A 14,596-nucleotide genomic window follows, 5' to 3' on the forward strand; every position below is an offset into this window, starting at 1 on the left:
CCCAGCCTTTTCGTCCTGTGAAGTCTCAACTTTTCAGGAGAAAAGGTAAAGGGACTACCTTGTGTTATCTATCCTTGGCTGGAAGGATAGGAAGGACCCCTTGACTGAGGATGGGGAGGGGCCATTACCCAACAGAAATCAAGTTTCTGTAGCCAAAACAAAGGACAAAGGATGGCCAGCAAAACATTCAGAAAGTCTCCCCCGCCCCCCCGCATTGCTATAGCAATGGCTTACGTTGGTGAGAGGCACAGAGAGGAGCCCTGCTCACCGGGAGCATGGAGCCTAGTAAGAAAGTGCAACAAGGTATGACAGATACTGTTGGTTAGTGACCTTATAGCCATTCCCTGCCTTGCTTTTTTTTTTTTTTAATTTTTTTAAAAATTTACTTCTGAGGGAGAGAGAAAGCATGAGAAGGGAAGGGTCAGAGAGAGGGAGATAGAGAATCCGAAACAGGCTCCAGTCTCTGAGCTAGCTGTAAGCACAGAGCCCGATGCGTGGCTTGAACCCATGAACCGTAAGGTCATCACCTAAGCCTAAGTCAAAGGCTTAACCGACTGAGCCCCCCAGGCACCCCTGCCTTGTTTTTTTTCTAGCTCTACTACATAGCTTGATAAAGTGAAGTAAGTACTCACTTTCCCAGAGTCCCTTGCAGCGAGGAATGGCTAAGTGACATAGTTTTAGCCAGTATGTATAAGCAGAAGCCTGCTAGAGGGCTGAGGGAAAAATCCTTTGTTTTCTGTGATAAAAGAGACAGATGCATCCGATACAGTCCTTTACCCCCGTTTCCTGTTTGAGACGTGATGTCTGGTGCTACATCCATGAGTATGAAACACCAAATAAAATAGTGGAGAAGAATGAACAAGCCTCATAATTAAGGGGCTTCCTTGTTATTTGTAAGCCCCTTTGCTATTTGTAGCTGAATGCATTTCTTTTTTACTTCTTTTTTAATTTTTTTAAATGTTTATTTATTTTTTGAGAGAGAGGAAGAGAGAGAGAGCATATGCTCGTGAGCGGGGGAGGGGCAGAGAGAGAAGGAGAGGAAGAATCCCAGGCAGGCTCCATGCTGTCAGCACAGAGCCTGACTCCAGGCTCAAACTCAAAACCGTGAGATCATGACCTGATTGAAATCAAGAGTCAGTCGTGTAACCAACTGAGCTGCTCAGGAGCCCTTTGCTGAAGGCACTTCTAACTGATACATAGGTCATGTTATTTAAACTATGGAGTCAGGGATGGAATCCCTGAGGCAGTGAATGCGATATAAAAAGCGGTTATCCTGACGTGCACTGGAAGGAAGGCCGAGCACTCCACGTGGCCGAGGAGTAAGAACATCTCTGCCCACTTCCTACACGATGCATGTCGCCTGGGCCAGCCTAACTTGTCTGAGCCCTGTTTCATCCCACAGAAGCCACCTTCCCCTGTCTTCCCCAACTTGGGAAAATATGGTCTTTTTTTATTCAAGGAAAAGCCCTCTACTGTGGCCTGATGCAGTTCTCTCCCAGGAATCTACTGATTATTATTCTTTCTGTTTTATAATCTCTCCCTCGCTACTGGCCCCATCCCCGCAGACTGCCTTCATTCTCAAGTCTCTCATGTTTCTTTCAGCTACTGTACTGTTTGTCTTTTTTCCCCTTGAATATTTTATTCTTTTGGAATTAACTTCCTCACTCCTCTGTAACTCTCTCCCTTGGTACTGTGAGTCAGCGACACTCTACCGCTGCGTGGAACTGTTCTGAGAAACGTCACAGTGTCACTAGAAGGTAATTTCTATGAATGCAGGGATCTTCTCTCTTTTGTTCCCTGCAGGGTGTCCTGGCTCCAGAGTAGGGCCAGGAGCACAATACTTGCTCAAGAAATAAATGTCTCCCTGATCATCAAAGCAAATGAATCCTGCCTGTTTTATCTCACTTGACTTCATAGGACCTTTGTCATTTTTGACCACTTCCATGGTGAAACCCACTCCTCTTAGTTTTTGTAACTTAATTATGTTTACTTATCTTTGAAGTTGTTACTGTGGAAAAATTTCATTAATGGATATAAAAAGAAGAAAAATAAAATAATGATGGTCCAGGTACCCAATGCCCAGCTTCAACTCATGGCCAATCTTGTTTCATCTAAACTTTCACTCCTCTCTCATATTCATTTGAAACAACCCCAGATATCATTCTATTTCACCCATAAATATTTCAGATTTAATTACCAGAAGAAAGGTAATCTTTTAAGAAGCATAATCTCAATACAGTCATTACACATAAGAAATAACGATTCCTTGGGGCACCTGGGTGGCTCAGTTCATTAAGCATCTGACTCTTGGTTTCAGCCTAGGTCACGAACTTGCAGTTTTGTGAGTTAGAGCCCCGTGCAGTGTGGAACCTGCTTGGGATTCTCTATCTTTTCCTCTCTTTGCCCCTCCTCTACTTGTACTGTCTCCGTCTCTCCCAAAATAAATAAATGACTTAAATAATATTTCCTTAATATCATCAATTTCATTCTTTCTTGATTTTGTTTTGAGCTCTCGATGATGATGATGATGATGATGATGATGATGATGATTTTGAGGCTGGGATGTCTTTCTGTTTTTGTTTCTATTACTTGGACTTTATCTACCTGGTAAACTGGGGAATTAGAATGAGGCCTGGTCAGGTTTTCTGAGCTCTTTCTAGAAGCAAACTGGTTGTGAGAATGGTACCTCTGTCCTCTCTGAAGGGTAGCTCCCAGGGTCATACTCAGCCTGCAGTTTGTCTACCTCAGCCATGCTGGGGCAGGTAAGTTGAACTCAAAGTGAGCTCTTAGGAAGCCCATCTGCTTGGTCAATAATCAGGCCAATATTTTATCTTAAGCCACCTGACTTCCATACCTGCCTCCCAATCAGTTCTGAACTCTGGAGGAAAACCGATGTCAAGACCTATCAATAAAATGCAATATTATTTAGAAATATTGAGGTAAATACCAGAAGAAAGAGCTAAAAAGTTGAAAGTGATGGTTTCTAGGGAGGGAAGATGACATAGGAGGTGGTGGGCATGGACAATGAACTTCCTTTTGATTTAAGACTCTTTCCAATATATGACTCTTGAAGGTTTATACATAGGATATATTGATAGGTATAAAAATCAATAATGGGGCACCTGGGTGGCTCAGTTGGTTAATGTCTGACTCTTGGTTTCGGCTCAAGTCATGATCTCATAGTTTGTGAGTTCAAGCCCTGGTCAGGCTCTGCAACGCCAGTGTGGAGCCTGCTTGGGATTCTCTCTCTCCCTCTCTGTGTTCCTCCCTCTTCCTCTCTGGCTCTCAAAATTAAAATGCCAGTGTGGAGCCTGCTAGGGATTCTCTCTCTTGCCTTCTCTCTGCTCCTCCCTCTCTCTCCCTGTCTATCAAAATAAATAAATAAACTTTAAAAAATGTTTAAAAATCAATGAAAACATGTCATATCAAAACCTAGAGGAACTTAACTCAAGCTTCCCTCCTCTTACCTGGTCCCTCCTCTTTCAGGGAGCGCTACCATCTATCAGAAATCTGGGAGTCTTCCTGCTTCTTGCTGTTTCCTGCCGGATCTCCGTGGTGCCCAGGACTTCTATGATGCGTCCTGTTCCCATCACAACCTCTGTGTTCCCATTGCTCTTGTTCTGGTTCATGTCCTTCACCATCCCTTTGCTGGACAGTTACAGCAGCTCCTGCCTAACCATCTGACATGAGTTGAATAAATTCCTATATTGAAGTTCTAACCCCAGTCAGAATGTAACTATATTTGGAGATGCGCCTTTAAGAGGTAATTAAGGCAAAATAAGTCTGTATTTACGGGCCATTAAAGCCAATATGACTGAGTCCTGACAAACCAATACACCATCCCCTGCCTTTCTTGGAAATGATCTGATTCAACTTCCAAAGGAAGCTTGAATAATGAAGCTTTCAATAATCCACAGATAATAAAGTTATTCTGCTTACAATCCTTAAATGACTCTTCTAGGTGCTAGATGAAACCTATCTCCTTAGTATGACATGGGAAGCCCTCCCTTATCTTCCCTCCTTACACCAAAGCCCCAGCTTTAGTGACGTACTTGCTTGCCCAAGGAGGCCACCCTAGCTCATGCGTTACTGTCTCTGCAGGTGTATCTTCCCTGCGCAGAAGACATTCACCCTCCTCACCATTTTCAATTCTCAGGTCAAACTCCATTTCCCCTGGGAAATCTTTCTTACCCCTTCCTCCAGATAGAATTGATTTCTTTCCTTGTGTTCACTTTGGACCCTCTATATTTAGACTTCTACCTGACACTTGCAGTATTTTTATTGCCATCGCTTTTATCTTATTTATCTAATCCTTGAAAGGAGAGACTACGTTGTAACTTCGCATACACAGAACCTAACATAATACCAGGCACATAATAGGTGCTCAAAAGGTGTTGGCCAACCACCTGATTAAATGAATGAATCTATAAAACTGGAGTAATTATGTTAGTTTAGAATACCTCAAAAAGCTATTTTCCAAAAATATATGTGAAATTTTTGAACAATGCCCAGAAATAAGTAATTTTTGAATTTTTAAACATGAATTGAAATAGCAATTTACTACTTGATATTGAGTTTGAATGTACATGAATAGTGGGTCATTTCCAACCCTTAACATTGTGTTACTTTTTCTCTAAAACGTGGAATCATGAAAGTATATTTTTGGAGAAGGTATTAGAGATGATCTGATCCAACCATTTTATTTCATCAACAAGGAAGTTAAGAAACAGCAACTGGGTCCATGATCGTATGGCACACTGTTACCAGAGCCGGGATGCTTGATTCCATATCTGATACACTGATCATGCCTCTGATGAAGACAGAAACACTGCAGTTAGAGTGGTTTGAGGAAAAGGGAACTGAAATGTAATTCAACAAAGAAAAACGCCGCCAAATTTACATTTATAAAAGTAATAGAAAGACTTTGATTTTTAAATTGTTTCTAAATAAAATATTGTGAATGAACTTCATCCAATATTGATATATCCTTTGGCAATGGGACATTTTAGAGTATTTATTTGTTATTGTGAAAAATTGCATTTGAATAATGTATAACAAGATGTGTATTCAAATTGGCCCTGAATAATGTATAACAAGAACATTTATTCATTTAGCGCCTTTCTTTCAAGGAAGTACAAGTACCTTGTGTACTTTAAATTAGGTATGGCTTGCTGGGTACTTGATTTTTCACTTAGCTTTAACATTTTGGATACACAGTAATTGTTTCAACCTACAGCAGCAGCACTCAACAACCTGAGAACATCTTGACAAAGGAAAACATTTACATTGTCTACCCCATCCATTAGCACAACTTGGAAGCACTATCTTGGAATGACGAACTTGAAGTTGTGTCTGTTGGTGGAATTTCAGACATTTCTGACCCTTTGGAGGAGGCTGCAGGACCAGTCACCTATAAGCTTGTGTACACAAGCCTGCTGTGCCTCAGTGACAATGCATGACCACAAATGAAAAAGATGAGCATTCTCTCTACTGCTTCCAGAACACAATGTTCAGCTCAGCAAGCACTGCAGGAAATCCAGCACAGCTTTGCTGCTTTGGGACTTCAAGAGGCTTTGCTCCTGACACAGGTATGGGCTGACTCCTCCTCTTCCTCCTCCCCCTCTATGGACTATGGTGGCTGCAGGACTGTCAGTGGGTGAGGGGGAGGTTCCCTCATCGTGAACAGCAGCCGTCAGCAGGGCAAAGAGTAGAGAGGGCTGTCTATGAACTTATTGGAGACACTCCTGGAGACTCCCCCAAATTACTGGGCAAGACTTGGAGGTAATGCAGAAGGTCCTATATCAGTACAGTGGGCTAGATAGACCTCATTCAGTCAGTAGCAAACCTATGTGAGACAGTCTTCTTGGGGCTGGAGATATAGCAGTGAACAAAACAAAGATTCCGTTCTTGTGGAATTTACACAAGGTGAGGAGGAGAGGATGATACAGGCTATGAACTGAACTGTTTCCCCTTAAAAGTTGTGTGTTGAAGCCTTAACCCCCAATGTGATGATTTTTGGAGATGGGGCATTTGGGAGATGATTAGGTTCAGATGAGGGCATGAAGGTGGGGCCCTCATGATGGTGGTAGTGTCCTTTAAGAAGAGACACCAGAGAGCTTGCTTCCTCTCTTTCTACCATGTGAGGTCACAATAAAAACATGACTGTCTGCAAGTCAGGAAGAAAACCTTCACCAGGGAATCAAACTGGCTAGCACCTTATTCTTGGAATTCCCAGCTTCTGGAATTCCCATTCTGGTGAGAAATGAATTCCCATTGTTTAGGTCACCCAGTCTATGGTATATTTTGTTATGGAGCCCAAGCTGGCTAATACAATAAAGAATGTCAATAACACATAGATAAATTACCTAGTACGTTAGGAAGTGATACATGCTATAGGGTTTTATTTATTTATTTTTATTTAGAGAGAGAGAGAAAATGGGAGAGAGTAGCAGAGGGAGAGAGAGAGAGAGAGACAGAGAGAGAGAGAGAGAGAGAGACAATTTCAAGCAGGCTCCACGCTCAGTGCAGAGCCCAAGGCGGGGCTCAATCCCACAACCCTGGGATCATGACCTGAGCTGAAGTCAAGTTGGAAGCTGAACTGACAAAACTACCCAGCCACCCTGCTATAGAACTTTTTTAAAAAAGAAGCAGGATAGGTGAGATTAGGAGTATAGTGTGGAGAATGAAGGTGATCAGACTAGGACTCATTAAGAAGGTGATATCTAAACAAAGAATTGAAGGAGATGAAGCACGCACCTGATGGAAATGTGTTTCAGGTAGCAGGTATAGCTAGAGCAATGGCCCTAATGTGAGAAGGTGGTTGGCATGATCTTACAATGCCAATGAGGCCAGTATGGCTGGAGGGGAGTAAACAAGGGAGAGAAGATAAGCATAAGGTCAGAACAATGATCTGGGTCTAGATCACAAGGGCCTTGTAGACCTTTGTAAGGAATTACTCTGAGTGAAATGGGGAGATACTATGGAGTTTTGAATAGGGAATAACATGATTGCATTTAAGTTTAAATGTACTTCTTGAGCTGCTCTGTTGAGGATAGCATAGAATCTGGAAAGTCAGCCAAGATAGTAGTGCAGTAATGTAGATGAAAACATAGAGCAGCTGGTTGCAGTGAAAGTGGTGAGAAATGGTTAGATTCTGGATACATTTTGCAAGTAAAGCTAACAAGATTTGTTGTGTTAGAGAGAGGGAGGCATCAAGGATGGCTGACTTGATTAATAGGAAGAATGCAGTTGCTATCAAATGAGATAGGAAGGTATTGCTAGCACAGATTTGGAACTTTCAGGAGTTCGGTTTTGGCCATGTTGAGTTTGGGATGTTGGTCATTCAAATGGAGATGTCAAGACTTGAATTATTTCAGTTATTGTGAACTCACGAGTACCTCAAGTGATGAATTCTGGGGAAATATGGATTACATCCACAATAAGACCTTAAGATGGCAAGGTTTGAAGGGATATTTGTAGAAGTTGTTAGTGTGACTTGTTAGAAGTTGGATGTATCCATGGCATAGTTGGATAAGTGGCTTCATTTTCAGTGCTGGTCAATGGCATCTCTTTGTAAATGAATCTGAATGATTCCAGGCAAAACTACTTTGGATTCTCCTATTTTTTAAAAATGAAAGTAAGTATCACTTTTTGTGCTTGATTCCCCCACTTAATTATGAGCTCCTTGAAGGCAGCACTGTGCTCTCTTTATCACTGTATTTCAAGCAATTGACAAGTTAATGTCCCGATGCAATAAACGCTTATTGAGTGAATAAATACATTTTTGTCTATATCAAAGTCAATTATGTATTTTGTTTCAGTAAACTATTTTTAGATATTTGAGGTAATCTATCTCCTGCTTATTGCCCTAAATTTGACTTTATAAAACAAAGCATAAGGTAAAAAAAAAAAAAGCAGTGTTATTACTATAATACACATGTATTATGGGTAAACATAATGTATTTCTTATCTCCTAAAGAGGTCTCTCTCATGACTCTTTCATCTCTGTGTTATGTGGCTAATGGATGTTCAGTCTTGATACTGAAAATGATGTCCTCAGAGCAGTACCAATGGTGACACGTGGAAGGTAGTTAGAAAGGCTCCACTGTACACCTACTAAATCGAAATCTGGTTTCAGCTAAAACCCCAGGTGATCCATATGCACATTAAAGTTTAAGAAACACTGTTCTGTAGCCCAATTGGCAAACTACTACCTGTTTTTGTCAATAAAGTTTTATTGGAACACAGTCAATATGTACCCATTTACACATTGCCTACGGCTATTGTGCTACAACAGCAGAGCTAAGGAGCTATCACAGAGGCAGAGTTGCAAGACCTGAAACACTTCCCATTTGACACTTAAAAAATTTTTCTTATGTTTATTTATATTTTTGAGGAACAGAGTGACAATGGGGGAGGGGCAGAATGAGAGGGAGACATAATCCAAAGCAGGCTCCAGGCTCAGAGCTGTCAGCACGGAGCCCAATGTAGGGCTGGAACTCATGAACCGCGAGACCATGACCTGAGCTGAAGTTGGACACTTAACCAACTGACCCCCCAGGCGCCTCCCACCCCTCCATCTGGCCCTGTAAGAATCAATTTGCAGACTCTCTTCCTGGTTTCCAGTGTTATTCTGGACATACCTTCCCGAGAGACCACATGTCATGTGTAAATGTTTTGGCCTGGATACTAATGAAAATATTTATTTGCTTTCTATTCTTTTTCATTGGGAAAAATTGTTCAAAGACTTTGAATGCAAATATAAATCCTTCTAGAGTAGTATTATCAAATTGGGTAATGTCAATACCATTCAAGTTCCAAAGATTTCTTTTAAGTTTATCTTTTTCTGATTATAAAAATAATATGTGCTCATTACTGGAATTTTGAAAAGCACAGAAGGAATGAACAAGAAAAAGAAAATACTACCTAGATTTTAATATATATATTTCTATACACTTGGAATGATCCTGTATTTGTATTTTATATTCTGATTTTTCACTTAGCCTACTGCAAGTCTTTCCTCAAGATATAAAAATTATGTTTAAGCCTCATGTATAGTTGTGGCTAATCTCCCATCATGGGGAATTGTTTCATTTTCTTAATGATTCTCCTATGGTTGGCTCTTTAGATCAATAACTATTTCAGGGCGAAAATTAGTGCTTATTATAAAGTGACTAGCAAATGATGTGCTCCAGCCCTCTTACTAAAAAGGACAAGAAAACAACCCAAGATTAATTAGCCTTTTAGTATCGATGTGCCTTTGTATATGTAGGAGAAAGAAATTATTTGGGAGACTTATGACTGATTGAACATGATGGGAAATAAAGATACAAATTGAAATCCCCTAATGAAAAAGTACGTGATCTGCGAAAGCTAGAGAAAGCAGAGCAATCACAATGCAGTGAGGGCGGTTTTGACACCGCAAATGAAAAGACATTAAGCCCTGAACGGTGAGATAAGAAGCAGGGCTGGACTACAAACGGGCAATTAAAACACCATCTTCCCCAACAGCATGGCATTTATAGGCCTCAGGTGCTATTTCTTACTATTGACAATACAGCCTGTTTTGTTAGCGAATCCCCAGGCCAGTGGTTTTGGTACTTGACTCAAATAGATGTTCTCAACTCACCTTGATTGTGGTGATGTTCACAAGCACAGAGAAAAGGTACCACGGCCCAGAGACTCTTTGCAGCTGTGCTGCCTGGGGGCTCCGCTTTGCTGCCTGGCCTTGCCTGACCACACTTGCTCTCAGCCTAGCCCTACCAGTTCCATCGCCACAGCTCACCTCTGGGCTAGAATACATTGTCATCCTCCGTTCTGCTCCGTGCGAGGATTTACTCATTTATTCTGAGCCTAAGACTACACTCTCATCCCTGCTTGAGCAACGATCTTTTGGCTCATGTCCTTCTGTTTGGATTGTGACCCCAGCTGGCTTACCTAGGATTTACTCCCTACTAGTTGCTCAAAACTCTCACTTTTGACCTTGGCTTGCCCTTGTGAGATGTAGTGCTCACATGCCCCTCCTTGGAGAACCCAGTTTTCTAATGGGACTGCAGCTTCTACAGCACTTGACAATCTAGAAAATCTTCAGCCCTATGCCAGCTTGAACTAACTGGTAATGAGTTGTTTGTGACCTGCTGAGTGGTGCTATCAGATCCAGAATGATTTCTGCCGTCTGCTGTATCATTTAATATGTGATTAAAGAAGGAAGGCTTTATTCAAAGACACAAACGCAGGACTTGAGTAAGGAGTTTTGTGGTGTCCTCTCCCATCCCTTACTCAGAAATGTTCTGAACTGGAAGCTAGACTGTCTGATCCCACAGGGGTTAGGAGGTTCCCTAGGATGGTTGTAACAAAGCACCACAGCCTGGGTGGCTTTAAACAAAAGGAATTTATTTTCCCACAGTACTAGAGGCTAAAAGCATAAAATCAAGGTGTTGCCAGGACATGCTGTCTCTGAAGCCTCTGGAAGAGAATGCTTCCTGCCCCTTTCATCTTCTGGAAGCCCCAGGCTTTCAGTGGCTTGTGGTGGCATCAATTCAGTCTCTGCCTCCATGATCACATGGCATTCTCTCTTTGGTTTTCCTTTTCTTTTAAGGAGACCAGTCCTAATGGATTAAGGACCCACCCTACTCCAAGATGATTTCGTCTTAACGTCTAATGATTTCGTCTAATCACATCTGCAAGGACCCTATTTCGAAATAAGGCCACATCCTGAGGTATAAGAGGTTAGGACGTCAACTAAATTATCAGACGGGCACAATTTAAACTGTAACAGGAAGGTAACGCAAATGAGTGTGCAAGAAAGTATACTTTGTTTGCATACCTTAAATTCATAGGTGTATTCTTCACTTCTGTGACAAAATAGGATATTCTATTTTCCTTGAAGCATTCAGTTCTCTTGTTCTACTTTTTTTGTTCTACTTTTGTTGCTTCATGGATGTAGAGAGATGTTTTGTTTTATTTTATTTTTACACCAACTCTTAAAAATACCATACTATAGAGGTTCCTGGGTGGCTCAGTTGGTTAAGCGTCCAACTGAGGCTCAGGTCATGATTACGCTGGCCATGGATTCGAGTCCCACGTTGGGGTCTGTGCTGACAGCTCAAAGCCTGGAGCCTGCTTCAAATTTTGTGTTTCCTTCTCTCTCTCTCCTCCTCCCCTACTCATGCTCTGTCTCTCTCTCTCAAAAATAAACCAACATTAAAAAAAGACTATACTATAAAAAATTGCAAAAAATTGCAAGTACTATACTATAAAAATGCAATCATGAATAGCAGCTAATAGTGGTCTCAGTGTCGGGGAGATATTAGGATGTAGTGAAAATTGTAGCGAAATTGAATCATTGCTACTTGACTCTTGCAGATTTCTGCTAAAACACAAATGTGAGCTTAGTGATGTTCCCTCTTGTGAGTGGATTATATAATCCAGCTCTGATGTACTAAGGCATGTGATGTGTGTCTATGTCTTCTCTTCTGCCTTCCTTCCAAATCATGGGAACATGTTTTGGGATACAGACTCTGTCAGTTTTTTCTCAAGTGTTACTAAAGGGCCTCAGGCTCAGTATGCGTGAGAGGGTTTCTCCATACCTTCAAGCCATGCTCGGATACCAGCTGGGTATCCTGCAATTCAACTCACTCTGACATCATCTAACCAGAGGTAGAGTTGGATTCCACAGCTTACTGGCTCAGTCCCATAAGACTGCCCTCCCCTTCAGACACCTGCAGCAAACCCAGATTGTTACCTAAACTTCTGACTGACTGTAAATGAGAGGTTCCCATGCCTCACTCCTTGAAGGGGAAAGTTTCCTCTGCTAGCTCCTTCATAGTAATTTCCCCTCTGTTTTATTTTGTTTCTGGAATGTGTGTTGATCGAATGTGGAATTCCCTTGCTGATCCTCCGATTTTCTTATCATTTCTTTCCTGTTCTCCATCTCTGTGTCTTTTTCTTCTGCTTCCACAAAGATTTCCTAGCCTAATTTTCCATCTCTTCTATAGATTAAAAAAAAAAAAAGCAGGTGTTATATTTAAACATTTTTATCTCTTTCTTGATCTTGGAATTTTCTTTTCTTTTCTTTTCTTTTCTTTTTTTTTTTTACCTTATATCTCATCTTTCTGTTTCTTTAAAGTTCTCTTCTGCTCCTTTATTGAGTTTGATTTTGGAGTTCTTTATTTTATATTTTTGTTTTGGTCTCTTGAATGTTGAAGATTTTCCTCAATTCCTTGGGATTCCTAGGCTGTCTTTTGATACTTAAAGCAAAGTACAAAGACATTGTTTAGAAGCTCTATATACAGGGGCAGGGCTGACTGCCTGGTGGGTTTGTTGAAGGGTTGTTGGGCACATCTGAGTTTTTCTTCGGAACTCCCAAATATCAGTAGCTGTAGGTCTTTTTTTGGAGTTCAGGCTTTTATCGGAGACTCCTAGGTGAATGTCTGGCTGCCGGAGCTTTCTGACTGGGTAAGAGAAGAGAAGAGGGTCTTGGGCTTCTCAGTGACTCTGTATGGAGCCTTCCAATTAATCCCCCTGCTTCAGCCCCCCACTCTATGAGGTGTCCTTGAGCCTAGGGTGGTTCAGATTAATTTCCTCTGAAGAGTAAGCATTTGGTCTCCTCAGGAGTGAGCATAAGGGGAATGCGTAACCACACAGACCTGTAAATGGGGACTTGAAGGCCCACCTGCTCCTTACAGAGGCTTTCCACCCATCCCAGGATTTAGCTTTCAAGTGCACTCTGAACTGTGTGTTACCTCTGATTTCCATGACTTTCCAGGCTTCCAAAGGGCAGACTGCATATCTCCTTGTTACCATTGCCCTCTGAAGGGACTTGAGTTTCAGCCTTTTCTGTGCTATGTTAGGAGTCAGATCCTACAGCAACAGTTGCCGTCATGTTGAAAATCTCCATACACCTAAGTGATTAACAAGGCTTAGCTAATACCCATCTTGTTTCTGTGTTAGTGGAAGTTCACAGTAATGGAATCTGACCAGTTTAATGTTAATGAATTACACTTTGTGGCTAGGTGGCTGCCTTTCATCTTAAATACCAAAGTCAGACTTACAGCTATGCACATCAGTAAGCAGATGCTTTGCCTCACCACTTGTCTTTCAGTTGCAGAAAATATCTGTTCCACTGCAAAATTAAATTGGTCGTCTAATTAACTGTGAGAATTGGGACAAATTCTTTCCCCCTCTTCTCCTTTTATTCCATCATCCCATTCAAAACCAGATCCCAGAAGGAGAAACAGCATGTCCTCACCAGCTCAGCAAGTTTCTTATGAAGCAATACTTCTTCCATTCCAGGCTCTGCTGCATTCACAGAGGCAAGAATGTGAGTGGTGACTCTTCAGTGGCCCTGAGAGTCCCATCAGCACTCACACCCCAGTGTGTAAACCCCAGGGATCCCCCTTGGTGAGGATTCTGTCTGAGGAGAGGACTTTGAACACAATGTGTTGTGTAATAAGACCAACCACCCCAGTTTGCCTGGGACTAAGGGGTTTCTCAGGACACAGGAACTTGAGTGTTCAACCAGCAGATGGGAGACAGTCGGCACAGCGGTCTCAGGCCAGGGATCGTGTGAAACCTCACTGGCTGAAGATTTATCTGAGCTGTTCACACTAGATGGAGAAATGCTGGCCAACAAGTAGAAAGACTGGCATAGGGAAGCCAGAGACCAAGCCACTACTACCCAGTTCACCATCTGGATTTTTGGCTAACTAAATAGAAAAGTCAAGAGGCAGAGAGAAAGAGATTGATTTAAGGAATCATAAACAACATAAAAGATGGTTGCTGTATTAGTCAGGGTTCTCCAGAGAAACAGATCAAATAGTGACACAGGACTCGGTCATTGCCCCGACTGACTCCATTTTGCTTTCAACCTGTTCCTCTTAATGGTTCTGTTTTCCCCTTTATCTTCTCAGTTAACTCCAGCAGGGGGCAAGTGGGCAAAACCTCCTGTGATGGGAACCAAAACTGCCCTTTTAGGCAACAACGACTGCCCTGGTGTCAGTAAGACCCCACAGGATTGACCCCAAGATAATGATCAACGTGACTTTTGCTGCTCCGCTGCACATTCCCACCAATCTTTGTTCTGTATTTTCCCTGTATAAACTCAGAAGTATTCTCAGTAGTTCTGGTGACATGAGTCGGCTGTCTTCCTGGTGTTGGCCTCACTGAAGTCAAATCCGTTCTTGTTTTACCACCACTGGTCTCTCTGCCTTCACATTTTGTCAGCAATGAATGGCACAATCTGGTCTGTTCGGACCCTATGGCCAGGTGTAAGATCTTGTACCCTGGAGCTCTGGTAACAATAGGATGTTATCTATATCTAATATTTTTCTTTTTCTGATTGTTGACACTTTTTCTATACGTTGATCACAGTCAAACTCCCCCGCTTGATCTGAATCCTGTCTAAACCATAGATATTTATATTCTTAAGTTCCTTTGTATGTTTTTAATTCTTCCTCTTCTATAGCTTGAGTTTTCAGGTTTGTTCACTTTCCTCTATGTTGGGCTACCAGTCAGTACAGGGAGTTTGAGCTTTTCCTAGAATCCCTGCGAAACTAACTCTATGGCCCCCTCCTCATTTTTTTTTTTTTTTTTTCAA

General features: G+C 41.8%; 1 long non-coding RNA gene across 1 annotated transcript in view; it reads left to right on the forward strand.

Moving 5' to 3' along the window:
- The first annotated feature begins 248 nt into the window (after positions 1-248).
- The window catches only part of LOC144222055 (uncharacterized), an 18,066-nt gene continuing 3,718 nt past the window's right edge, over positions 249-14,596 (forward strand). The window contains exons 1-3 of the long non-coding RNA XR_013332272.1: positions 249-303; positions 3,487-3,763; positions 5,371-5,588. This is a non-coding gene — a long non-coding RNA (uncharacterized LOC144222055). The remainder of the gene's footprint in view (positions 304-3,486; positions 3,764-5,370; positions 5,589-14,596) is intronic.

Source organism: Crocuta crocuta, unplaced genomic scaffold (assembly GCF_008692635.1).
Source record: "Crocuta crocuta isolate KB4526 unplaced genomic scaffold, BGI_CrCroc_1.0 scaffold376, whole genome shotgun sequence".
Taxonomy (NCBI): Eukaryota; Metazoa; Chordata; class Mammalia; order Carnivora; family Hyaenidae; genus Crocuta; species Crocuta crocuta.